Genomic DNA, 26,768 nt, shown 5'->3' with positions numbered 1-26,768 from the left:
CCCCCCTTCACCCCCCTCGCCTCCCCCCCCCCCCCCCCTTACCGCCAGGATTCACCATTCTCTGCGAGAATGGAAAATCCTTGCCTGACTGAAAGAGTGTTTTGCATGTTCCCTATTGAGAAAGTAACATCAGTAGCCTAGGAATCTTTGATATAATGACTGGAACTTATTGAAATTTATTATTTATTTATTTATTTATTTTTAGATTTTTATATACCGGTGTTCCTATATGAAATAAAGATCACATCGGTTTACATTGAAACAGAACATGAAAATTGCCAAAAGGCATTACATAGAACAAGGTTATGAAACTTGGAACAGTGTACATAAGTTCAAAATTTAACAATAACGTTGTAACATTGATGACCAAAAGATAAAGGAGAAAAAAAAAAAAAAAAGACTTAAACAATTAAGTTGACAGGTCTTATTGAGCATAAAAATTATAACGTATAAGTGAGAAAGTCTCAAGTGTCCTGCAGCAAGAGATTAGATACCGAAGTAGGTAGTGGTATGGAAAATGGGGGTTTGTGAAGAAGATATGTTCTTGCTGGTTGGAGGGGAAAAAATGATGATCATGGTCCTGGAAAAGCTTGGCTAAAGAGCCAGGTTTTAAGTTTTTTTTTGAATGAAGAGTGGCAGAACTCAAGCCGAATGTCTGGTGGGAGCGCATTCCATTGAATGGGGCCTGCTGTAGATATGGCACGTTTATGATGCGAGGATTTTGTTGAAAATAGATTTTGTTGAAATAGATTCTGCCCCCCAACCCTAGAAATAGAAGGTGAAAGGTTCATGAACCACTGAACTAATTGTTCAAGTTTTTTCAAGCCAGAACATTGGGGTGAATTTTAAAAGCCCAGCATGTGCCAAAACCTGGAGATATGCGAGTATGTCTGGCTAGCCCATGTATGCCCATATGTCCTGGTACGTGTAAAAATAAGAAGTTGCATAAAAGGAGTGGGTCATTTGCATGGTTTGAGTGAGGCATGGGCAGGACATGGGCATTCCGGGCCTTTAACATGAAATGCGCGCGTAAGAATTTACGCTCACCTGCGCGTACCGGGTTACTCTGCCACGAAACTTTACTACTGCCTTGGCTGGGATGTAAGTAATAAACTAAAAAAAAATATCTAGGCTAGTCAGTGGGGTTTTAAGGATTGGTGCCTACAGGGAAAAAGGGAGGCTATTTAACTAGGGGGTTTAGGAAGTCCTATCCCTTACCTGGGTGAACTGAGAATGAACTGGGGTAACTGGAAATTGCATCAGCGCGTGTCTACTAAAATCCCCCCACTTACGCAGTAGAGAGATGGCATTTGCACGCACATGTGCAGGTCCATATAAAATATTAAGCTCATGTATGTGCGTACAGCCTATTTTATATCATGGTCATATACGTGCCTGGTATTATAAAATGACCCTGTCCTTTGGCGTGCGCCCGGCCACCTGTATTAAAGTTACAGTCCCTATTTTCAGTATCAAATCAGTATACAGCTTTTATCTAAAGCATATTCAATAATAGTCGCTTTGAGCTCTTATTTAAGGGCTATGCATTCATTTTGAAATCAATGACAACCTGAACCAATCTGAGCATTTTTGTTGTAGTTCATTTTATTCCAAAACATAAGAACATAAGAAAATGCCATACTGGGTCAGACCAAGGGTCCATCAAGCCCAGCATCCTGTTTCCAACAGTGGCCAATCCAGGCCATAAGAACCTGACAAGTACCCAAAAACTAAGTCCATTCCATGTAACCATTGCTAATGGCAGTGGCTATTCTCTAAGTGAACTTAATAGCAGGTAATGGACTTCTCCTCCAAGAACTTATCCAATCCTTTTTTAAACACAGCTATACTAACTGCACTAACCACATTCGCTGGCAACAAATTCCAGAGTTTAATTGTGCGTTGAGTAAAAATTAGTTTTAAATGTGCCCCATGCTAACTTCATGGAGTGCCCCCTAGTCTTTCTACTATCCGAAAGAGTAAATAACCGATTCACATCTACCCGTTCTAGACCTCTCATGATTTAAACACCTCTATCATATCCCCCCTCAGTCGTCTCTTCTCCAAGCTGAAAAGTCCTAACCTTTTTAGTCTTTCTTCATAGGGGAGTTGTTCCATTCCCCTTATCATTTTGGTAGCCTTTCTCTGTACCTTCTCCATCGCAATTATATCTTTTTTGAGATGCGGCGACCAGAAAAAATAAATGCGCAAGTCTCAAAAATTCCAAAAATTGTTGGGATCAATTGTTTAGGAAAATAGTATGTATTATTTTTGAATAGTGCGTGATTTTTTCTGAAATTAATAAGAACAAACAATGAAAATAAAGCAAACAAAATGAATAAAAACAAATAATAAATGATCTGAAAACAAATACAATTAACCAAAATAATTAAAAAAAAAAATCTCCCTGTACATCCCTATTATTTGCATCCCTGCAGGCTACACAAATGAGTTTAAAACAGAGAAGAATGTTCTGTTACATAAAAGCTTTTTCATTTTTCCCACTGTTTTCTCTTTACAAACTCGTTTTCAAATATCAGCACTCCAAGATTTTCCCTGCTACTTACTTAAAAAAAAAATCCTCTTGTTTTTAAAGAGACTGAGGATTTTTATCTAAGCAGCACCAAGTAGAATGAAAGGGAGAACCTGCTCTGCGTGTCTCTGTGGGCTGCAAGTCAATTAGAATACTGCTAAGGTCATTAGAGGCAGACCTTTAAATACTGCAGCACAAATACCTATCAGGACAACTGGCGGGGACCTTCTCTCGTCCTGCTGATTAATTAATTGTACGGTCCTACTTACAGAATAGGGATCTGCTTTTGTTTGAAAGAATACTCATTATGCTACTCAGTATGGACCCCAAAATGGCTGACCACATAGGTAAACATGGTTTAATGGAGAAAGCCAACATGGATTTTGCAAAGGAAAGTCTTGCCTTACCAATTTGCTAGATTTTTTTTTGATGGTATAAATTAGCATGCAGATAAAGGTGAGATAATTGATAAATGTAAATTTGGGTTTTCAGAAGGAATTTGACAAAATCTCATGAGTGGCTCCTTTGGAAATTGGGAGGTCATGGGATAGGAGGCAGTGTCTTATTGTGGATTGGTAACTTGATAAAAGATGGGAAACAGAAGGTAGGACTAAACCAGTTGTCTGTACTGAGACCTGTGCTATTTAGCATTTTCATAAATGAATTGGAGAAATGAACCAGGGAGGAGGCCAAATTTACAGATGACAGAAAATCGACTGAAAGGGTAAATAACAGTTCCCCAATTATCTGTTCCACCTCACTCATGATTTTATAAATCTCTACCATATCTCAAGTCATCTCTTCTCCAAGCCCTAACCTGTTTAGCCTTTCCTCATAAGGCAGCTGTTCTTCCCTTTTATCATTTCTGTTGCCTTCCTCTATACCTTTCCAAGTACCACTATTTTTTCCTTCATATGAGGCAACCAGAACTACACGCAGGGACAGATTTTCAAAGGGTTATGCACGTAAGATACACGCGTAACCCCCGAAAAGCTGCCCCTGTGCACGCTGAGCCTATCTTGCATAGGCTCGGCTGCGCGCACAAGCCCCGGGATGTGCATATGTCCTGGGGCTTGCAAAAAGGGGGGGGGCATGGGGGTCCGGGGCGGTCCAGGGGGGTGGAGCGCGGCATGGCCTGAGCCTCTAGACACAGCGGCCATTTGCCGCTGTGCCCGGGATTGCGGACCGGCCATCGGCCGGCAGGCGTAACTTCTTCAACAAAGGTAAGGGGGGGTTCTAGGTAGGGCTAGGGGGCAGGTTAGGGAGGGGAAGGTGCGGGGGGGGGGGGGGGGCGGAAGGAAAGTTCCCTCCGAGGCCGCTCTGATTTCGGAGCGGCCTCGGAGGGAATGGAAGCAGGCTGCGTGGCTCGGCGCGCGCAAGTTGCACAATTTGCGCGCGCCGACCCTGGATTTTATAACATGCGCATGGCTGCTCGCGCATGTTATAAAATCGGGCGTAGATTTGTTTGCGCCAGATTGCGCGAACAAATCTGTGCCCACACGCAGGTTTTAAAATCTGCCCCACAATATGCAAGGAGAAAAAGGGAAGTGATATTGCTCCCCAATATTATGGCCCTGGTGAGAATTCACTTGGAATACTGGGTGCAATTCAGGAGACCGAACTTTCAAAAGATATAAACAAGATGGAGTCGGAGCAGAGGGTGGCTACTAAAATGATCAGCGGTCTTCATTCTAAAGTATATGGGAATAGACTTAAAGATCTAAACATGCACACCCTAGAGGAAACCTGAGATAGGGGAGATATGATAGAGACATTCAAATATCTCAAAGGTTTCCATGCACAGGAGGTGAGCCTTTTTCAATGGAAAGGAGGCTCTAAAATGAGGGGTCTTGGGATGAGGGTAAAAGGGGATAGACTCAGGAAATATTTACAGAGAGAGTCGTGGACGCATGGAGGTGGTGGTAGAGACAAAAATAGTATCTGAATTCAAGAAAGCATGGGATAAATACAGGGAAGTGATGAGAATTATAAAGCTAAATTAATTGGACAGATAGGCAGACTAGATGGGCTATACGGTCTTTTTCTGCCATCTTGTTAAGAACATAAGAACATGCCATACTGGGTCAGACCAAGGGTCCATCAAGCCCAGCATCCTGTTTCCAACAGTGGCCAATCCAGGCCATAAGAACCTGGCAAGTACCCAAAAACTAAGTCTATTCCATGTTACCATTGCTAATGGCAGTGGCTATTCTCGAAGTGAACTTAATTGCAGGTAATGGACTTCTCCTCCAAGAATTTATCCAATCCTTTTTTAAACACAGCTATACTAACTGCACTAACCACATCCTCTGGTAACAAATTCCAGAGTTTAATTGTGCGTTGAGTAAAAAAGAACTTTCTCCGATTAGTTTTAAATGTGCCCCATGCTAACTTCATGGAGTGCCCTCTAGTCTTTCTACTATCCGAAAGAGTAAATAACCGATTCACATCTACCCATTCTAGACCTCTCATAATTTTAAACATCTCTATCATATCCCCCCTCAGCCGTCTCTTCTCCAAGCTGAAAAGTCCTAACCTTTTTATTCTTTCCTCATAGGGGAGCTGTTCCATTCCCCTTATCATTTTGGTAGCCCTTCTCTGTACCTTCTCCATCGCAACTATATCTTTTTTGAGATGCGGCGACCAGAATTGTACACAGTATTCAAGGTGCGGTTTCACCATGGAGCGATACAGAGGCATTATGACATTTTCTGTTTTATTCACCATCACCTTTCTAATAACTCCCAACATTCTGTTTGCTTTTTTGACTACCACAGCACACTGAACCGACGATTTCAATGTGTTATCCACTATGACGCCTAGATCTCTTTCTTGGGTTGTAGCACCTAATATGGAACCCAACATTGTGTAATTATAGCATGGGTTATTTTTCCCTATATGCATCACCTTGCACTTATCCACATTAAATTTCATCTGCCATTTGGATGCCCAATTTTCCAGTCTCACAAGGTCTTCCTGCAATTTATCACAATCTGCTTGTGATTTAACTACTCTGAACAATTTTGTGTCATCTGCAAATTTGATTATTTCACTTGTCATATTTCTTTCCAGATCATTTATAAATATATTGAAAAGTAAGGGTCCCAATACAGATCCCTGAGGCACTCCACTGTCCACTCGCTTCCACTGAGAAAATTGTCCATTTAATCCTACTCTCTGTTTCCTGTCTTTTAGCCAGTTTTCAATCCACGAAAGGACATCGCCACCTATCCCATGACTTTTTACTTTTCCTAGAAGCCTCTCATGAGGAACTTTGTCAAACGCCTTCTGAAAATCCAAGTATACTACATTTACCGGTTCACCTTTATCCACATGTTTATTAACTCCTTCAAAAAAGTGAAGCAGATTTGTGAGGCAAGACTTGCCCTGGGTAAAGCCATGCTGACTTTGTTCCGTTAAACCATCTCTTTCTATATGTTCTGTGATAACTAGTCTGGGTTATTTGAAAGTACCCGGCAGATCTTAATGGAGAGATAGGGAAACTCCAGGAAACTTCCTGGTAACAGATTTAAAACAAATTCTAAAAAGAAGTACTTTTTCAGTTAATATATATTTAAGCTGTGGAATTTGTTGACAGATTATGTGGTTAAGGTTAATAGGGTAGCCTGATTTAAAAAAAAAAAAAAGGTTTTGGACAGGTTTCTGGAGGACAGATCCATTAATAATTATTACCCAGGCAGGCAGGAGGATCGCCACCTTCTACATCTGGGAATGAACAACAGGGGAGGGATCTCTCCGTTAAGATCTGCCGGGTACTTTCAAATAACCCAGACTAGTTATCAGAGACAGGATGCTGGGCTTGAGGGACCATTACTCTGACCCAGCAGGACACATTTTATGTTCATATGGTTTTCCCTTAGTAGAAGAATGCATTTACTAGAAAATGAACATATGTAAAATATTGCTAGAAAAAAACCAAACACTATTAATTAAAAAATGCCACTAATATACAGGGTTTGGATAGAAATGTTCAGTGCTGTATTTAAAACATATTAGTCAACCAATGATTCAGTTCAGACAGGCCTTCATTAGGGCTAGTAAAAGTCCATCTGGATGCAAATGTTAATTGACTGCAATGTGATGATAATAGCACTTTTCGAATTGTCACTATGCGTCATTAAGATTTAGTTTGCATATATAGACCTTTCTTGTAAAACATAATTGATTTTAAAGTGCTCATAAAAAGTGAAATGCTTGATGACAATTGTGCAATTGTGCTGAAGGTTACACTGTAGGTTAAAACCATCTTAGCCAGAGCTTGAAAATGTTCACATTCCTCCTAGGCTCCCAAGGCACCTTCCCTCTCTCTCTCTCTCTCCCCTAATCAGAACCTCTTTTACTTATTTTGGAAAACAGCTCCTTCAAAGTAGATTACAAAGGGACGGTAATTTTCAAACCGGCACAGGGGTGCACGTTTGCATGTGTCAGCCTGCGCAAGGGGATGCAGCCTTTTTTTATAACTTACATGCATATATGAATATATGTTATAAAATAGTCTTTCCACGTTCTCATATGGGCCACATTTTAAGGGAGCAGGCTCATGGGTGCACAAATTCTGCTTCTACTGCAGGGGGGTGCACCAACACCATTACCAGTTTACCAGTTCGGCCACCAGTTTGCTCAGTTTACAGCTAGGTCCTCCAGACCCCCCCTGTTTGAGAGCCTGCATTCCCCCCAGTTACCCCAGACCATTTAGACCCCTCTGAAATGGCTCGATCTTTTTATGATTTACACGCCATCCATAGCAGAAGTAGAGTTATGCGGCAGGGGACCTTGGCGTGCGCCGGGGTGTGTAAGTATTTATGCACGCATCTCATGGCCAGGCTCTGACATGCCCATGTCCCATCTCTTTTTGAAAAGTTGTAAGATGTGCAAAGTGCAGCATTTACATGTGAATCTGAGTGCTTTTTAAAATAAGGTTGGCACATGTGAGCCCTACTTATTCGCACATCCCCTAATTAATGCGGGCGCCAGGCTTTTAAAATTCACCTCTTAGATTTTACAGTCAGATCACAAAAATGTAATAGGGTTGCTGTACATGTTAATCCAGCATAGCAAATAGATCAGAAATAGATTTGCTGAACTGTTTCACTAATGAATGGCTCAGTATCATCATAGGGACTGGGGTTCTTTGCTGAAAACTCTTTGGAGTGACTCAGACAGGTCCTTAATGAAGGTAGGCAGGACAGGGATCAGAGAGTATCCTTTATAACCTAATTTCCCCATTAGTCTGTTGATCCCTACTCTGATAAACTCATGAAAAGTAGTAACATTAGCCTCTCTCGACTTGAGTGAAGAGGTTAGGTCTCTTTTTCCCTGCCTAGGAGAGAGCAAGGTATCTTCAGATGGGGGAACTTACTTCCATTTCTCAAGGATATAGTTGCTAAATGCTAATTTTCCAGGCTCTAGCTGTGTTGGCTTATTTACCTCTTGGAGAAAGGTTGGTGTGGCCAAATTTGTTAAATCTTATTTTTTGCTCAGTCAGGTACTGCGTGGCATGCAATGTGGTCAGAGGTGGCCTTTTGGTTTGGCTATTCTTGCTTGCTTGATGTAGGCTCTTCATCTAGTCAAAAAGTTCATAAGTTCTACCATGAAGGAATTCTATCACAAATTTCATGTCCTCAAAAAACTTAAACCCCTCCTCCACTTTAATTACTTCCGCACAGTCCTCCAGGCCATAGTATTCTCCAAATTAGATTATTGCAACTCCCTCAGCCACCATCAAACCACTCCAAATGCTTCAAAATGCCGTTGCCAGAGTACTCACCAACACCTGCAGAAAAGACCATATCACCCCCATTCCTAGAGACCTCCACTGGCTCCCTATCTCCTCAAGAATTCGCTATAAGAATCTCACTAGCATACATAAAACACTACATAACCATGACGTTCACTGGCTCAGCGACTCCCTTCACTTCCATACCTCCATTAGACCCACCAGATCCTCATACAATGGCACATTACACACATCCCTCACTAACCCCCCCCCCCCCCCCCCCCCACCGCCTCACTACCACAAAAGAAAGAGCACTATCTACAGCAAGACCCTCAAACTGGAACAATATGCCACCCGACCTCCGGCTGGAACTCTGTCCCCACAAATTAAAAAAAAACAAACTAAAAACCTGGCTCTTCAAACAAGCCTAAACATAATCCATCTCCCCTGCTCTTGCCACCCACAAAGCTGTATTACTGACACTGTAAATTCCTTGTTTATACTGTTATGTTATAATGTTATTTATCTATTTTCCCCTTACCCAGTTCTACCTTATTAGTTTGCCTTTGTTCCGTTCTATGTACTGCACAGTTTCCGTTTTATGTTTTGCTTCTACACCAGTTATATGTAAACCAATGTGATGTCCTTCGAACATCGGTATAAAAAAAAGCCATAAATAAATAAATAGTCTTTTTTTTATATATCAGTTATTTTGTTTTGTAAGAATATGGAGAGCTGGGAATTCTGAATGCATAGTACTATTCCATCCAATGTTAAATGCACTGACTGAAACCTAGTTTAGCCAAATTTCTCATGTTTATTCATTGTGGATATCCTGAAAATCTGACTAACTGTAGGGTTAATAGGACAGGTTTAGGAAGCTCTGTTCTAACAGGACCACTTCAAAGTCTGCTCAAGTATGAAAGGGGATAGAATATTTGCATGTAAGCTAAGGGTGATGGATGTCACTGCTAAAAAATGAAAATACTTTTCCTTGACTTCTTGCTCCCCAGAAAGATGTTGGGTATTTCTCTTCGTAATAAAAATGCAAAATCCTTTAAACCAGATTTTTTTTTTTAGAGGCCAAACACATCCTTGAATAATTTATAATGTCTAGCTTATTGCATCTCCTGCTAGAATTATTGCATGAGAAATTCCTCATATCATTTTTTTTTCTCAAATGTATCTGGAAAATGGAACTGTAGACGTCTGCATTTAATTACTTTTATCACTTACCAATTTAATGGAAAGCAATTGAAATTTTTGTATGCTGGCTGCAGATTTAATGAAATAATTGGACACCTGAATTGTGCAAAGAGAATGTTTGCATTTTAAAACTATTGTTTCTTGGGATGGTCTTATGGCTCTGTGCTGAAGCAGAAGAAACCTATTTACCAGTCTTCTGCCTGACAGAATTGGTAGAGTTTGGACATCCCACAGAGGTGGTGTACTCAATCCCAGGGAGGGAAAACAGACCTAAGCCACTACTGTGTTGACCCCTACCATTCATAGGCTGGTGCTCAGTACCTTACCATTAGGATTTCTAACATTTCATATCAACTACTTTGCCATTCAGTCTGGTAATCCCAATGCCCGTTGTTTAATCATGCAAGCACAGCACTATGGGTCATGCTTTCTTTTCCCTACACTAATAGCAACTAAGGATTCTTTGTGCTTACCCTATGCTTTCTTAAACTGTTACTATTTTAGCCTTAGAAGTACAGATATATAGCAAGACAAAAACTCAGTTGCCCTCAATCTTGAGTGAGTACTGCAAGATAAAGCTGCCTGTGCTGGTGACTGAACAAGATCTGTAAGTATTGCTTTGTTGGGAAATTTCTGTGACTTATAACTTGGGAGAGAAGAGAGATTGAGGGGCAAATTTATTATTCTTGTTTCCTTTGGCCTTCAGAATTAAAAAAAAAAAACTAACATATTACTGTGCTCTTTTCCCACCCTCCTTCTCCAACTCCTACCCACCCCAAGCACATTCTTTGATTATTATCCCAAATGAAAAGGACAAGAAGAAAGCTGAGGTAAGGGAGATATGATAAAGACATTTTTATACCTCAAAGGTATCACTGCACATGAGGCGGGTCCTTCTCAACAGAAAGGAGAATCTTGAACTAGGGATCATGGAATTAGAGTTGTTGCATGGAACGGTCTCCCAGAGCAGTGATAGAGACAAGACATTGTCTGAAATCAAGAAAGCTTGGAACCAGCACAGGGGATCTCAGAGATTGGAACGCCTGAGAACTGCACACTAAAGTCTAACCATCTTCCTAGAATAGAAGACTGAAAGAAAGAACCGGAGCCAAAGTGGGCTCCTGTGTTTTGTAGAAACTAGGGATGTACATTCATCTTAAAAGAAATGGGACATGTTTAACCAAACTGACAATTCCATTTTGAATGTCAAAAATTAATAATGGCACCAGCCTCGGTCTGTCAGCTCTATTTCCAATAGCCGCAGTGATCACCAGTCACTCCTGACCCGTGAAGAAATTTTCAACTACAGGGTAAGAAAGTCAGTGAGTGTGAGGGAGGACTGAGGGAATGTCCTGGAAACAAAAATAAATAAATAAATAAATAAAATGATCCTACTCCAGTGCCTGTGGAGACATTGTTACAGCCACCCTTACAATGAAAAAGGGAGAGGCTTTGGGGAATTGTAGTCTATATCTAGCCTGGAACAGACAGAGATTAAGGTGCAGATGGCCTGTCAGAGGAGCAGAGGTCACTGAAGAGGGGGAGGGGGGGGAGGAAGGGAAGAAAGGAAGTGATGTCATAGTTTACAGATACCTAAAGGGTAATATAGGTCCAAGGGCACAGGAGCCATGGAAATGTGGCCATTTTGGCTGTGGTTTAAGTTGTTGGTGGTGGGGAAACTCCTTAGAAAAGCTGGAGATGCATCCAAAAAGCAGAGGGTCAGTTTGCTGCCAGCAGGTGTTTGCCAGCAACTACCAGAGAAGCTTTGGGCACTTGCAGGTGAGCCCAAAGCTACCACTCCAGGGGAGGACAGTGTAATAAGAAGCCTTGGGAACCCACAGCCTAAGACCAGCCTTAGAAAATAATAAAGTACAGGCTTAAAGGGAATTTTAAGCTGTTGGAAGGAGCTTTACCTGCCTATAAATAATGCTTTCTAGATGTATACAGAACACTACTATGTCAAGAAAATAACTGTATTTATTTATTTATTCTATTTTATATACCAGCATTTATGAAAATCTCTAGGCGATGTACAATAATAATCTAATTTGCCCTTCGTGATCCATGAAGAAACAATCTTGCTGCTTGTTCGCCCTCCCTGTTCATTGTAATTTCTACCTTTAAAGTTACATTGTAAACCGGTATGATGTATGCATACTAATACCGGTATATAAAAGTTTTTAAATAAATAAATAAATAAATAAGATTAATAGATGCTGTTTTTGCAAGTTTACATGCTAGTAGCTGTGTAGCTGGCATGTTCCAGGGTGGGGTTACCTATCCTGCCTTGTGACAGTAGAGAATTGGTCAAAACCTCTCACTTGAATCTCTGTGTCAGAACTAGTTTCAGCATTGTAGATACGATCATTCAACGTGCACATAAATTATTTTTTAATAGTTATCCAATCAGTTCACAAATCAACACATTACTATATTGCTTGTAATAACCTTTTTTTTGCCTTTATTTCCTTTGAAAATTTAACACAACTTCCTTCTACAGTGCATCTATAAAGTTAATCTGTTTTCTGTCACTTTGCATTTTGATCTAAACCAAAAACATATACTAATCTTTAATTTATAGGAAGTCAGTGGTGCATGAATTTCATTAAATCATGTACTGTGGGTCCGAAAGGCAGGCTTGGTTTTTATTCAATGATGGATTCCATAAGACACACTTAATATCACATTTGCTCAGTGAGATGAATAAACCCAGTTTCTCGGCGTTCCAATATGTCATTAAGCAGAGCGTGACTGGAGGCAATTTTTAAATTCAGATTTCTAATGTTTCCAAAACTTTTTTTTTCTCTTAAGCAAAAAATTTAGCTCAAGATTTGCTTACTAGAGTAACTTTCTGCCAAACTGCTAAGTAACAGGCCGGCACAAACCTGCTAATATCTGTTAAGTAGTTATATGGTATGTACATAAATCTGTTCGCAAAATGAAGTGCCAGCAATGAAAAAGCAAGCATTGTGATTCATAAAAGACTGTAAGCTATTTTAGCAGTAAAGTCAGTTTTTCAGAATGTAGAGTTTATTTATCAATGGATATTAATCTGCCAAAAGCAGCTAAGAATAATATACTTTGTAATATTTTTTTAATTACAATATATGAAAATGGCTATTTGCTGAGGGGAGAAAGTATTTTGGCCTTACCATGTGCCTTTCATCACAGCTCAATTAAATAGCAGTACATATATTATATATTGATAGTTGTCAAACATTTTGGCGGCCAATCTTCAAAAGGGTTGTCCAGCTAACGTTGGGAGTTAGCTAGACAGACCCCCAAGTTTTGAATTTCTCACCCTGCTAATGGACATGTTTTAATTGGGCGGGGCTTAGATTTATCCAGCTTTAGCACCTTTGAATATTAGCATTGCCGGATAAAGTTATCCGGCTAACTCTGGTCCGATAAATTGCTGTCCTGAAGTTAGCCAGATAACATTTAAGCAGGAAACTTGCTAAATGCATTACTCACCGTGGATCTGCTAGTGATTATGCACTGGTTTGAGCCAATCATTGTTAATGCAGGTACCACGCAGTATGGCAAGCAGAGTAAAGAGGTCCTGGCTATTTTGTCCTACCAATACTCACTTTGTGGCCTTGTCCAAGTGATTTAACTTTGCTATGTCAAATCTTCATTCTCAGGCCTTCAGGGAAAAGACAATATAAGCATGTATATTTTCTGCTGTATGCACTGATGACACTATGGGCCAGATTTTAAAAGCCGTACGTGCGTAAATACAGAGGATTTATGCGCGGGGGGGGGGGGGGGTGTTTACATGCGCCGCGCCTATTTTAAATAGGCCCGGCAATGCATGTAAAGCCCCAGGACACGTGTAAGTCCCGGGGCTTTACTAAAGGGGCGATCTGGGGGAGGGGGCGGGGAGGTCCGGAATCAGGGAGGGGCCAGAGGCAGGCGCAAAAGGTAAGACAAAGGTCAGGGGGGTTAGAGTAGGGCTGGGGGGAAGGTTAGGGGAAGGGGTGGGAAGGTCAGGCTAGGGGGGAGGGAACAGGGGAAGGTAGCGCGGCTCAGCGCGTGCAAGGTACACAATTGTGCACCCCCTTGCGGGCACTGACCCCCAATTTTATAACTTGTCCGCGCAAGTTATAAAATCGGGCAGACATGTTTGCGTGCCCGGTAGCGCGCACACATGTACGCTCACACGCACCCTCTTAAAATCTACCACTATATAGAGATCCATATTCAAAAGTCATTTAGATGGATAACATAATAGTTATCCATCTAAATGGCTTACACAGCTATATTCAGCCTTTATCTGGCTAACTTCTAGCTGACTTATAAGTTAGGAGGCTAGAATTTAGCTGGATAAGTTAGCGACGGTGCAGGGGCATAACTGGATGGAGTTGAGTTAGTCGGCTAAGTTAACTGGCTAACTCCGATATTCAAAGTTAGCTGGATGGCTTAGCCAGGTAAGTCTGAGTCAAAGAGCTGTCCTAAAATTATCTGGCTATAGTTATGCAGCTAACTAATTAAGATAGCCAGCTATATTCAACAGTGTGGCTGCACTATTGAATATGCCTCCAAACTTGGCCGGATAAGTTTATCCGGCTAATTTTGCTATCCGGACTGTGTCTGACTATAATAATAATAATTATCTTCCACACCCAGTTCTGCCAGCATGTTCTCATGTTGTCCTGAACTGAAAGAACCTCATCTATTCCATCCTTGTGTTTCTTTATGCAACCTATTCTGTCAAGTTACTCTGTGATATATGACCACTAGTGAATAGATTGAGGACATTGTAATTAATCTATAAGATTCAGGCTAGAAGTGAAATACCATAGTGCCAAGTCACTTCCTGAACCAACAGTTCCTCCTAAAGCATGTAGCTTTCCTTAGTTCTGTACTATGAGTAATACCTTGAGCAAAGACTCCTGTAAACATTGCTTTTAATAACATTATATAGATAGTTATTTATTTATTTATTTATTTATTTAATGAGTTTTATATACCGTCATTTATGCTCTTGGCACAGCTGCATGCATAGTACACTTCAGAAACATATGTGTAAATGTGTCTGGAATACATAGCCATGCATATGAGTTTATTCACCCTAGGAAACCTTTCAAAGGGCAGAAGTAGTGAAGCAATTGTCCTGATGATCACTGTTATTAGCATAACTATTCCCTTAATTCATCAGATGTAGGAAGCTGATTATTAAGTGATTTTTGTATGGTAAGTTAGAAGCAGAGCCTATATTTGAACCTAGGAATGTTGATGCACAGGAATAAGGTCAAAGCCCTCCTAAACACCTTATTCCACCAGGAATTAGAAATCTTTTGCATTATTCTTCCATGTGGCATTAATTTACTAAGGGTTTAAAAAAAAAAAAAAAAAAAGTCCATTTGTAATTACCTGCCTGTCACATGCCACCATCAGAAAGAGGATGCGATGCCCTTTGAAGTCATGCTGAAATATCTCATGTAAGCCTGAATAATTCCTTTGAAAGCTGACAACTGTAGGTGCACAGAGAGAAAGAAAAGTTACCATAGAAATTGACAAAAAGTAGAACTGATAGCAATTACATCGTTCTGGGGCTAGATATTAATCATTGTTATGCCATTATTGTGGCAAGAGTCTGAAGGGGACTTGAACCAGCATCAGTTCAGAAGACAGCATGGGAGCCCTAACCATTGGCAGGACGTAAGCAGCATCAGACTGCATTGAATAGCCCTAATGATCACACCCTCGGGTATCGTGACTGGCCGGAGCTCAGTTAAAAGGGATTTCTGTCCGCCAGCAACCAGAAGGTTACCCAGCTCTCTTGCTATCCAACATCCTGTGTGCCAAGTTCCTGCTACTAAGCTTCCTTGCTTCCAAAGATGTCCTGGCTCCAGGCTTCTTGTTACCTGAATGCTACAAGTTCTGTTCCACTGTTTATTTCAGTGCATTTAGTCTGCTGAACCAAAAGAAACATTACATTAATAAAAGAAAAAAATCCAGTGCCCCCTCAAGCCCTGGAACATGCTTACTCCTTCCACTGGCTCCTGATTGGAAAATAACACCTAGCCAGCCCTGAGGCTGGCACCATTTTGTTTAATGGTCATCATATACTGTACAGCCATAAAACAAAATGGTGCTGACCTTAGGGCTGGTTGGTGTTTATGTTTATTATTGCTTGATTAATTGCAATTACAGTTGTAAAGCAAAGTGATGTAGAAGCAAAATCAAATAAGGCTAACAAATTAAAGCTAAGTTAGAAAAGCATAAAAAATATCAAAGCAAATAAAATGACAGTATAATATACAACAAACACATTAAAATGATTAAAATAGGAAAATAAAGCAATTAAATAATATAAGTGAGGTAAAAATAAAACAAAAAAAACATAAAATATAACATAAAAATGGTACATCAGGTAATCAGATGAGGAAAAGCCAGCAAAAACAAGTGCTTTCCTAAATTTCACAAACTCTTTCTCAAGATGAATATCAAGGGATAAAGAGTTCCAGAACAAGGAGAGAGATAGGAAAAGCAAATTGCTCTTGAACTTTCAAAACGAACATTCCTAATGGAAGGCAACACTAGACGTTTTTGTTGTGAGGACCGCAGCTGTTGAGAGAGGAGATAGGGAGAGATCACAGATGCACGGTAAGAAAGGTACCCCAACGCAGAGCTTTGAAAGTAAGACAACCAATTTTAAACTGGATATGAAAGGACACTGGGATCCAATGTAGATTAACTAAAAGGGGGATACATAATCAAATTTAGATTTACTGAAGATAACCTTTACTGCAAAGTTCTGTATTAGCTGAAGTCATTTGAGTTGAGTCAGTTGAGTTGAGTAATAAAGCATTACAATGTTCTAATCTAGAAAGTACGAGAGAATGGATTAAAGTTTTAAGATCAAAGCTCTCCAAAAACGGCCGAAGATGACCTATAGATCTAAGAAAAAAATAAATAGTCCTCAGAACTTTAGAAATATGGTGAGAGAAGTTAAGCCTAAGGTGGTAACTGTGTTCTTAACTGGAAGGGCATAGCCTGCCTTAGTGGGAGCTGAAAAAGAAATGGCAGAAGAGGAGCTAAGGGTAAACCAAATGATTTCAGAATTAAGTGGGTTTGCCTTGAACTTGGAAGAATGTAACCAGTCGGAAACTTGAGATAAACAATTATTAAAATCAGAGAGAGCTGTGATTGAATTAAAGCTCACAAGAATCTGAATATCATTGGCATAAAAGTATCCTGAAAAACCCAAGCTTTCAATTAAAATAGCAAGAAGGGCAAGATATAGATTAAAGAGTGCAGGCCATTTTCCAACCTGGAGATGACAGGGCAGGAGCAACCGGGCATTGCGACTGCTCCTTCTTATTTTGGACATCCCCATGGAAGGGGTAGGCATAATAAAGTGAGGTCCAGGAGGGGAGGCAATTTAATTTGTACTTTCTCAAATGAAAGTCAATGGAGAAAAATGAATTTCAGGGAAGGGTACTTTTCATTTTTAAACAAAACAAAATGCAAGTGTTTCATTGTGTTTTTCATTTTGTCTGAAAACAAGTACTCACCCTTGCTCCTCATTACCAATGATCTATATGGAGGGCACCCAGTGCCTAACAAAGGCTGAACATTCAAGATATGTACTTGTAATAACTAGAGATCTTTACTACAGGGCAGGCTAAGACTATTTTGGCCCCAATCCTCATGAAATCACAGAATGATTGTGACATGGGAGACGTGCATAAACAATTTAAGAAAAAGACTGCAGGGCAATCTGAAGAACCAGCAGGAAAATCCAGAGTGAGCAAATCTATTTATAGCAAAGCCATTGGATCTAGCATGGATTTTTTGGATCGGTTGAAATTGGCAGATTTTTCAGGGAAAACCTGCTGTGGATCATTAACTCTACTGCAGATTTCATGACATCCACGTCAAAGTTTTCCGAGATCCTTCTAGTAGAGATCTAATCAATTTCACTGGCAGATCCTGCAAAATTTTGAAAAATCAGTCAAACTGTTAACCAGGTAGAAATTCTCCTGGTTCATGCTTCCCACAAAACTTTTCCCTCTTTCTAGATGTTGCTCAAAACCAACTTTTCTTCATGATTTTATTGTGGCTATTTTATTTTACATTCTTTCCTAAGGTACATTTGGATCAATTCAATCGCCAATTTAATTTGTACTGCCTATTAAACATAAACCATATAAAATCAATGAGAAGCGGTTAACACAAAACATATGCTGAGGGGGAGGAAGTAGAACTTGTTAGATTCTTGGATGAGAGGCCTTTAAAGTCATTAAAAGGCAGAAAAGTACTTGTGAGAATTCAGTTTGGTGTAAAAATTGATAAGAAACATAAAACCAGGCCCGGCTCGACCGGGTGTGCATACTGTGCACTTGCATGGGGCGGCACACCTGGGAAGCAGCAGACCACCAGCAGCAGGAAGGTCGTAGGCCGCCAGCGGAGCCTAACCAGTTGGCGGCGAAAGAAGGAAAGAGCGCTGGCGACCGAAGGAGAGGCTGATCTTCCGTGTATGGGCATGCGTGCACGCACAACTTCCACTCCCTCCTCCCCCCCCCCCCCACAAGCAAGAAGATCGGTGGGCCGTACAACCCGAAGATAGCAGGAGGCCCATGGTGCCATGGTGGAGCTCATCCCACCATGGCCCGAAGACAACAGGACAGGAACCTCATGGGACTGTGGTGGAGCTCATCCCACCATGTATGTGTGAATGAGTGAGCGCCTGTGTGTGTCTGAGAGCCTGTTTGTGTATGCATGTGTGTGTGTGTCTGTGTGAAATTCAAATGGGCTAATTTTCAAAGGCCGGCACGTGTAAAAACCAGGAAATATGCACGTGCGCATGCCACGGGGATTTTTAAACGTTTACGGCCACGCGCGTATTTCCTGGTACGGGCCAAAGAACCGGCTAAACTAAAAGGGGTGGGGTGGAGCAGGGCAGGAGCGGACCATGACAGCACCATTAGGTTCTGTCTCACTGAAACATATGCCAGGATCAGACTGGCATGCGCAACCTGCTGCTGCATGGCAGAGCGGGTAAGTACAGAAACAAAAAAAAAACCCCTAGTTAGAGGGGTTTTGGTGTCGAGGAGGATAGGGGGGAAAGGGAGGCAGGTTAGCTTGGGGGGGTTAGGAAGTTCTCTCCCAGTCCACTCCTTTATTGGAGCAGACTGAGAGAGAGCTGGAGAAAGGCCTAGTCTGCACCACGCATATCTTGCAAAGTTTCCCCCTTACGTGTGCAAGTTGGCACTCACGCGCACTTGTGCGTATCAATATAAAATCAGGCGCACATATGCACGTGGGAGCAGATTTTATAACATGCGTGCATCAACCCGCGCATGTTATAAAATCAGCACGTCCATATGCGTGTACCGCGAACCGAGCACGTGAACGCCTGCGCACGGGTTTAAAAATTTACCTTTATGTGTGTGTGTGTGTGTGTCTGTGTGAGGGCCTGTGTGTGTATGTGTGACTTTGTAAGAGCCTATGTATGTGTCTGTGTGAGAGCTTCTGTGTGAGTCTGTGTGAGAACCTGTTTGCCTGTGAATGTGTCTATGTGAGAGATTGTGTGTTTGTGTATGTTTTGTGCCTGTGAGAGCCTGTGTGTCACATATAGGTTCTCAGGGGCACGCACACACACACACACACACACACACACACTCACATAATGTATCTGTGAGGGAGAGGCAACCTGTGTAGGTTAGAGAGAGTGAGTGTGTGAGAGAATGAATGTGTTATTGTGCATGTGTGTGAGAGAGAAGATAACATTTGTGTGGCATTACCTCCCCCAATTCACAACAATCTCAGGATGACGAAATCAGATTCCAGGTATGGAGAGCAGATTTTTAAATCCTTATTAGTTTTAATTATTGGGTGTAATTTGATGATTCTGCTCTTTTGAAATATTTTTTTAGGGAGGGAATAGAACAATTTTTAATTAGATATTTTATTCATTAGATTTTTGAAATTTTTTTTGGTTTTTGGGAAATTTTCGATATTCTATTTATTTACTGGTTTGAAATTCTTTTTATTAATACGATTTTACTATTATCAATATTTTATATTTCTTGATTTTATTATTTAATGCATAATTTAATTGTGTGTGTCTGTAAATGATGTGGGGATTGTGGGGTGGCGTGTGTGCAAGGCTGCAAGGTTTGCCTAGGGTACCTCATACACTTCCTTATCCATGGATTCTGGGTGGGGGTGCTTGTCAGTTTTTAAAAATATAGATTGCAGGACGGAGCTGGGCTTTATTTGATAGGCCCGGGACAGACACTGAATGAATCGGGGGGGATAGCACAGTGAAGTTTGCACAGGGCAGCAAAAAAAACCTAGCACCAGCCCTGCGTAAAACCATAGCAAATGTCAGCAGAAAAGGGCCACTGGTTCCATGCAGGCTACTCATTTGTGTCTTACTCAGTCTGTGGTCTTCTCCTGCCTCTCTTCATCCCTAAGGTCCATTTCATGCATGCTGGAATTCTGCCATGGTTCTGACACCTATAACCTGACCAGTCGCGAAAAGTAGACTATAAATCAGAAATTAAATGGAATTAAACCTCCTCTGGAAGTCAGATCTGAGTAACCACCAGCCTCTCAAGGATATTTTCTCGCATTGTTTTGAATTTCCCTCCTTTCAGCATCGTACGGTGATCCCTTATCCCCGAGCTTTTCATTCTATGGAAAATGCTTCCTTCTGCTTCTTCACTGAAGCCTGCTAGATATTTGAATGTTTGTACCTGACATATATCCCTTCTCTCTTCTGCAGAGTACATCTTTAACTCCTTCAGTCTCTCCATGAATGACTTATAGTGCACGTTTCAGATGAGAATTGATTTTTTCTAGTGTTGCTACCTGCCAAGACGTAAAAGCAAATTAGAAACCTGAAGGGGAGTTTAGAGAGGCAGCTGAATAATCAGAAGCTCTATTAAATGGCATGGGCCATGTAAACCAGTATTCTTTCAGCTGTTGGTGCCCTTTTGCAAAATATCAGGGGCTATTTTCCATGTTTTCTTCCTTAAATAAAATACCAGGGAACTTTTGTTACATATTTTACTGTGTTTTTCCACGTGGCAGCCTTTTTCTCTTTACTAAACATGGTTGGTCTCACGTCAAACCTTTTAAAAAAAAACAAAACCTTGCTTCAGCATTTTTTTCCCCTAAAACCAACTGCTTAGTGAAGCAAATCCCAGTTCTGTTTGAACTCAGGGACAGTAAGTAACTTTAAAACATGCGGGCAGGTGCTCATATATGCATGTGGATGGGCACGTGGCCACATCCGCTGAAATCTTTTATCCTGCGTGCAAGTACGCGCGCATGTTATAAAATAGGCTTAGCACGTGTATGTCTGCTCCTAATTTTAAACATTTGCACGCCCAGCAGGGAACTGTTGGCATTTACATGCACAAGTGAGGAAATTTTATAACATGCATGTGTGAAAGAAATGGACCGGTTGGCCCAGAATATAGCTAGGTCACCATGCCCCTCCCTGGTCCTTTAGCCTTCACACCCCCTCCCCCCCCAGTCTACCCAGGCCCCTCAAACACTTCATATGTGGCTATAAATAGCTTTATTCAGACTTACACCTCATCTATAGCAGAAATGAATGGGATGCGCGCCACATTCGCTTCACTACATATGCGCATAGCTCTTGGCCCCGCCCCTTTCATCTTGATGCGAGATGTTCGTGCATCAGCACTTGTGCATGTATGTGGCAGGTTTCATAAAATCAGCCGGCCACAAATAAGCGATACACACGCATGCATATCCCACTTTTAGCGCGCGTATCACTTTAAAAAAATTCACCTTTTAGGAAAAGACACTTACTACAAAAAGCTTATTTTGCATCAGTTCCCTGTACCGTGCTGAACCAGCTATAAATCCACATTTATTTGTTTGCAATTCCTAGAGAAGAAACTTCTTCCCAAAGCAGCTGATGACATGATATAAGTCAGATGAATTATACTGACTAAAATTTGATAATGTGTTTGATATACGGCACCACGGTCATTTTTTCCAAATGTCTAATAAAACATGTCTCCTTAGAGGCTTTGCTTTGAGAGATGCCTCCTCTTCATCAAAAACCTATCATTTAATCCTAACCATGTACCAAACAAAATTGCAAAGTAATAAAATTCAACCTTGCATCAATCATCGCTTTGTTATTATAGGATTTGAGAAAGTAGCCTCACATATGATGCTTACTAAGAACATATGGAAGTCCATTTTCAGCTGGAGTTAAGCTGCATAACTTATACGGCTAACTTTGGGCGGCCCAAAACGCCTCCCACCCGCCCCCGGAATGCCTTCTCCTTATCTGGTTAAATTCTAGCCGGGTAATTAGTTTAAATAGATAACTATTATGTTACCGGTCTAAATGGCTTTAGAATTTTGACCTCATGATTTTGACAGGGTTCAGACATTTATTCCATACTACCTCCTTCCTTGGTAAAATAAAATCCTTCTTCCAAGAACATAAGATATGTGCTATGCTGGGTCAGACCAACATCTACTGAGCTCAGCATCCTTCTTCCACAGTGACTAGTCACAAGTACTTTGCAGATCCCAAAAAGTAGATCTTTCTCTTGTTGCTCACTCCCAGCGATAAGCAGTGGCTTTTCCAAATCCACCTGGCTAATAATTATTTATGGACTTTCCCCACAGGAACTTATTAATAACCTTGGCCATGTCCTCTGTCAAAAAATTCTATAACTTGATCGTGCATTGAATGAAAAACTATATTTTCTACAGTTTGTTGTAAGTCTGCTACCTGTTAGTTTCATGAAGTATCCCCTTGTAAGAGAGTAAATCACAGTCCCCTATTTACTCATTCCATCCCACTCATGATTTTATAAACTTTTATCATGTCCCCTGTCAGTCATCTTTTATTCCAAGCTGAAGAGTCCTAACCTGTTTAACCTCTCTTCACACGGGAGCTGTTCTGTCCCCTATATCAGATTTTGTTGTTCTCCTCTGCACCTTTTCTAGTTCTGCTACCTTTTTTGAGATGGGGGTTGACCAGAGTCTGCACACAATAGGGATACAGAGGCACTATGCTATTCTCCACATTATTTCCCATTCCTCGCCAAGTAATTTCTAACGTTCAATCTGCCGCTGCACACTGAGTTGAGGATTTCAAAGAACTGTCTGCAAGGACTTTGTGGTCCTTTTCTTGAGTGGTGACTCCTAGCAGAGAAGCCAGCATTGTGTACCTGTAGTTGTGATTATTTTTCCCTTCATGCATCACTTTGCACCTGTCCACATTAAATTTCATCTTCCATTTATATACCAAGGTTTCTAGTCTTGCAAACTCCTTCTGTAGTTCCCCCCAATCTGCTTTGAGTTTAGTGGCTTTGAATAATTTGGGGGTATCTGCAAATTTCATCACCTCACTCATTGTTCTCTTTTCTAGACCATTACTGAAAGACATGATATTCATATGGGGACTCATCCCTCCCCCTTCCTGGAGGTTGGAGAAAGGGGGTGGGGCCAGAGTGCCCAACCTTAAAGCAAGTGGGAACAGATTCCTCTTTAGCCTGGGCATTTAGCACTGGGCAAATCGGTTATTTACACTTTGGAATAATAGAAGGACTAGGGGGGATTCCATGAAGTTAGCAAGTAGCACATTTAAGACAAATCGGAGAAAATTCTTTTTCACTCAATGCACAATAAAGCTCTGGAATTTGTTGCCAGAGGATGTGGTTAGTGCAGTTAGTGTAGCTGGGTTCAAAAAAGGTTTGGATAAGTTCTTGGAGGAGAAGTCCATTAACGGCTATTAATCAAGTTTACTTAGGGAACAGCCACTGCTATTAATTGCATCAGTAGCATGGGATCTTCTTAGTGTTTGGGTAATTGCCAGGTTCTTGTGGCCTGGTTTGGCCTCTGTTGGAAACAGGATGCTGGGCTTGATGGACCCTTGGTCTGACCCAGCATGGCAATTTCTTATGTTCTTTTGTTATCTAAATCCGGACCTGATATCGGTGTCAGTGCATAATAGATCAGTTGTTTGACTACAAATTTGAACTCACTGTTCAATCAGCTCATGCCAGCCTAATGAATCCTTTGTTGTATCAAACCTTTACGTATCTATGCCGTGCTAGAAAAAATGGTAATACTATGGGACTTTATTCATTGACTAAGTAGGTGCAATTTAAAGATATGGTAGTAAAATACAGGAAAAGACAAAATAGCCAACATGATCCTACAAACTCAAGTTTTACATTTTTAAATTAAACAACAGGAAAGTTATTTCTTGTGCATGCGAAATGCTAAATCCAAGCAGCAACCGGGAAAGGCACTTTCACCCGCAGGAGACACCTTTAAAGTTCTTATCCTGCTTATAGGCTCACAACAAAGAGAGAGAGAGAGAGAGAGAAAGAGAGAAAGGCAGCCAACCGCATCCTATAAAAATCTCCTCTCTTTAGCTAGGTTCACCCACAACGCATTCCCTATCATAATGGTAAGGAAGATGTCACCATCAAAACCTTTTCAGAAGTACAAAAACTATGACGGTAACTTTTAAACAGGTGTGCGGGTGGACATGTGTGTGCACTCGTCGGCCAGTGCCCAGGGTTGTGGCCATTTTATAACATAAGTGCGTAGATATGCATACGTTATAAAATAGCCTGACCGTGCGCACATGTGCATGCAATTTTAAGTGGGTGCGTGCTTGTGCACACAAACCCTGCTTCTACCGTGTAAGTGGGGGATTTTAAAAGGGACTCACGCCGACGCATTTGCCAGTTTTACCAGTTTTTCCCAGTTCACCCAGTTAACAGATAGGTCCTTCAAACCATCCTCCCCCTCCCCCGTGTTTGATAGCCTTCCTTCTCTCCAGTTAACCCCAACCCTTTAAACCCCCTCCAAAATGGCTCATTATTTTTTATTTTTTGACTTGCACGCCATCCATAACAGAAGTTAAGCAGCGGGGACCTGGACATGCGTCAGATCACGTAAGTATTTATGCACAAATTCGTGATTAAATTCCTGAAATGCCCATGCCCCACCCAGACTGTGCCCATGCTCCTTTTTAGGAAGTTCTGAGATGTGCGCGCAGCAGCATTTACGCACGTATCCGGGTTGCTTTTAAAATCTGCTCGGCATGCGTGCGCCTGACATATTCACGCATTCCCTAATTAATGTGCACGTCCAGCTTTTAATTGGTAAATAAAATCCTTCTTCCAAGAACATAAGATTCAATTTTCAAAAGCCATTTATCCACATAAAGTGCACTTATGCAGGTAAATCCTATGGACAATTCAATGGCATATGTTGTAACAATTTTCAAAAGCCCACTTACATGGGTAAAGTGCATTTACATGTGTAAAACCCATTTTTAAGTGTGTAAATGCTTTTGAAAATCAGGCCCTAAGAGCACTATGATCTGACAAATTCCATTGCAATTACAGTATCAATACCTTCACTGGAGGAGCAATACTAACTCGGAGAAGCTCATAAATGCACCAAAAATTTTCAGAGATTTAAATCTTCCAATATTAGAAGAGTTGACAAAGTGATTCAGCATTCTATGTTAATGAAATATTGGAATGTGTAACCATTTATGAAAATACAATATGACTCACAGTAGCTGTACTTTCATTTAACGAGATACTTGGGAGACTTCATCTAAAGCATTTGTGACATTTCTTTTTCTGAGAAACATGTGATTTTGACAGAAGTGGGAAATCAGCGTGTGAGAAAAAGGCTAGCATGATAATAAATCTTCTGCTTATGACCAAGAAGAATTAATGCCATTGTTAAGAGTAGAAAGACCCTGGCATGCTTATTCATGCACTTGTGTCAACCAGACTCAACGGAGACTACTGCAATGGGCCCTGTCCAGGGATTCCCCCAATAAGCATTGAAAAACTTGCAATTGGTGCTAGGCTTGTTTTAAGACCTGTGGTCATACTGCTCCTCGTCTATGCAGTTTACAGTGGATGCCTGTTTCATTTCTATGTCCTTTTTAAAAAGTACAGCCTTTAAGACTATAATATGGGCTCACTGCATTTGAAGGTTTTAGGTAAACTTTATATTCCTACTAGAATGTTTTCATCTGTGAATGGAGGTTTGTTAGCGCTATTCTTGCTGGCAAAATTTCATGAGATATGCTCTGGAAACGGCCTTTCCTTTATGTAACCCACCCTTCCTCTCCGTCGAGTCATGCTTCAGAGACTGTGGAGCACTGATCTAGTCAGTGTAGCTCCTGGAAAAGCAGACATTGAAGAGAACAGGATTATCTGCAAGGCCCAAGGGATCACAGACACAAAAATACAGTCCACACAAACACTGATGCTCCAAAGAAGAATGAGACATTTATTCAGCATTTCTATTCCAAAAGTCCAGGGAAAAAGCAAGGAAAAGTCAGCAAACAACTCACAGGCTCAAAAATAAAATCCCAGCTTGACAGTTCACAAACATTTCAAAAGTGGTTACTCATGTCTTCTTATGTTACAAAAATCCTTTCACCCGAGGAGTCTCCTTCTGTTTCTCTTCATGTCCCAGTGGAAAATCCTCTTCACCTTCACACTCAACTTTGGGTGCAGGCTTCCCCAGGCAGATGGGGGTCCCCATTGGATAAGATGTCCTAATTACCCCAGTTTGCCCTGAACCCTTACCAGAGTGAGCTCCCTTTGCCACTCTTGCAGATCAGAAAAAATAAAAAAGAAAATCAGCTTTACAGCCTGTGAATCTAGGCTACAGCTGTCTGAGCGCCTCTACATCTGTGATACTCCATTCAAGAACTCCTGTAACATCTCCTCCCTATGACTCATTAAGCCCTGCTTTACACAATCCCATAATAACCCAGCCCCTTTAGGGGAAGGACCCCCCTCCCCGGGGCTCCCATTGCCAGAAAGTTCCTGTTAGCTTCTAACAGTAAGGGCTAAGCACCCTTACACTTATGCCACATCTTTCTTTATAGAAATATCAGAGGCCAAACTTATCCAGGATTCTCTATCATTTAGATAAGCACTCACAACCTGACTTTTTAAAAAGATAGTTGATTGATTATGGTGCCATATGATTTAAAATATTTTGGTTTTGTCTTTACACTGTTATTAACTTATGTCACTGTTTAGTTGTAAGGGTTTTATGTTGTGTGTCATATTTAATTTTGTCTCTTTATGGTTGGTTTTATTTTTACATTGGTATTTTATTATGTACTGTTATGTTACTAGTACTATGGTTTATATTACATTTGTATTGTATGTATGCTTGTAACATGAAACTTATAACTTATAACTCATTTATTATAATAATTAGCAATTCCTTGAGTATAAATGCAGCATGTTAGTCATATTTCAGAACCTAAATATGAGC

This window comes from Rhinatrema bivittatum, chromosome 11 (genome assembly GCF_901001135.1).
Source record: "Rhinatrema bivittatum chromosome 11, aRhiBiv1.1, whole genome shotgun sequence".
Lineage (NCBI taxonomy): Eukaryota > Metazoa > Chordata > Amphibia > Gymnophiona > Rhinatrematidae > Rhinatrema > Rhinatrema bivittatum.
This window is presented reverse-complemented; position numbering follows the sequence as displayed.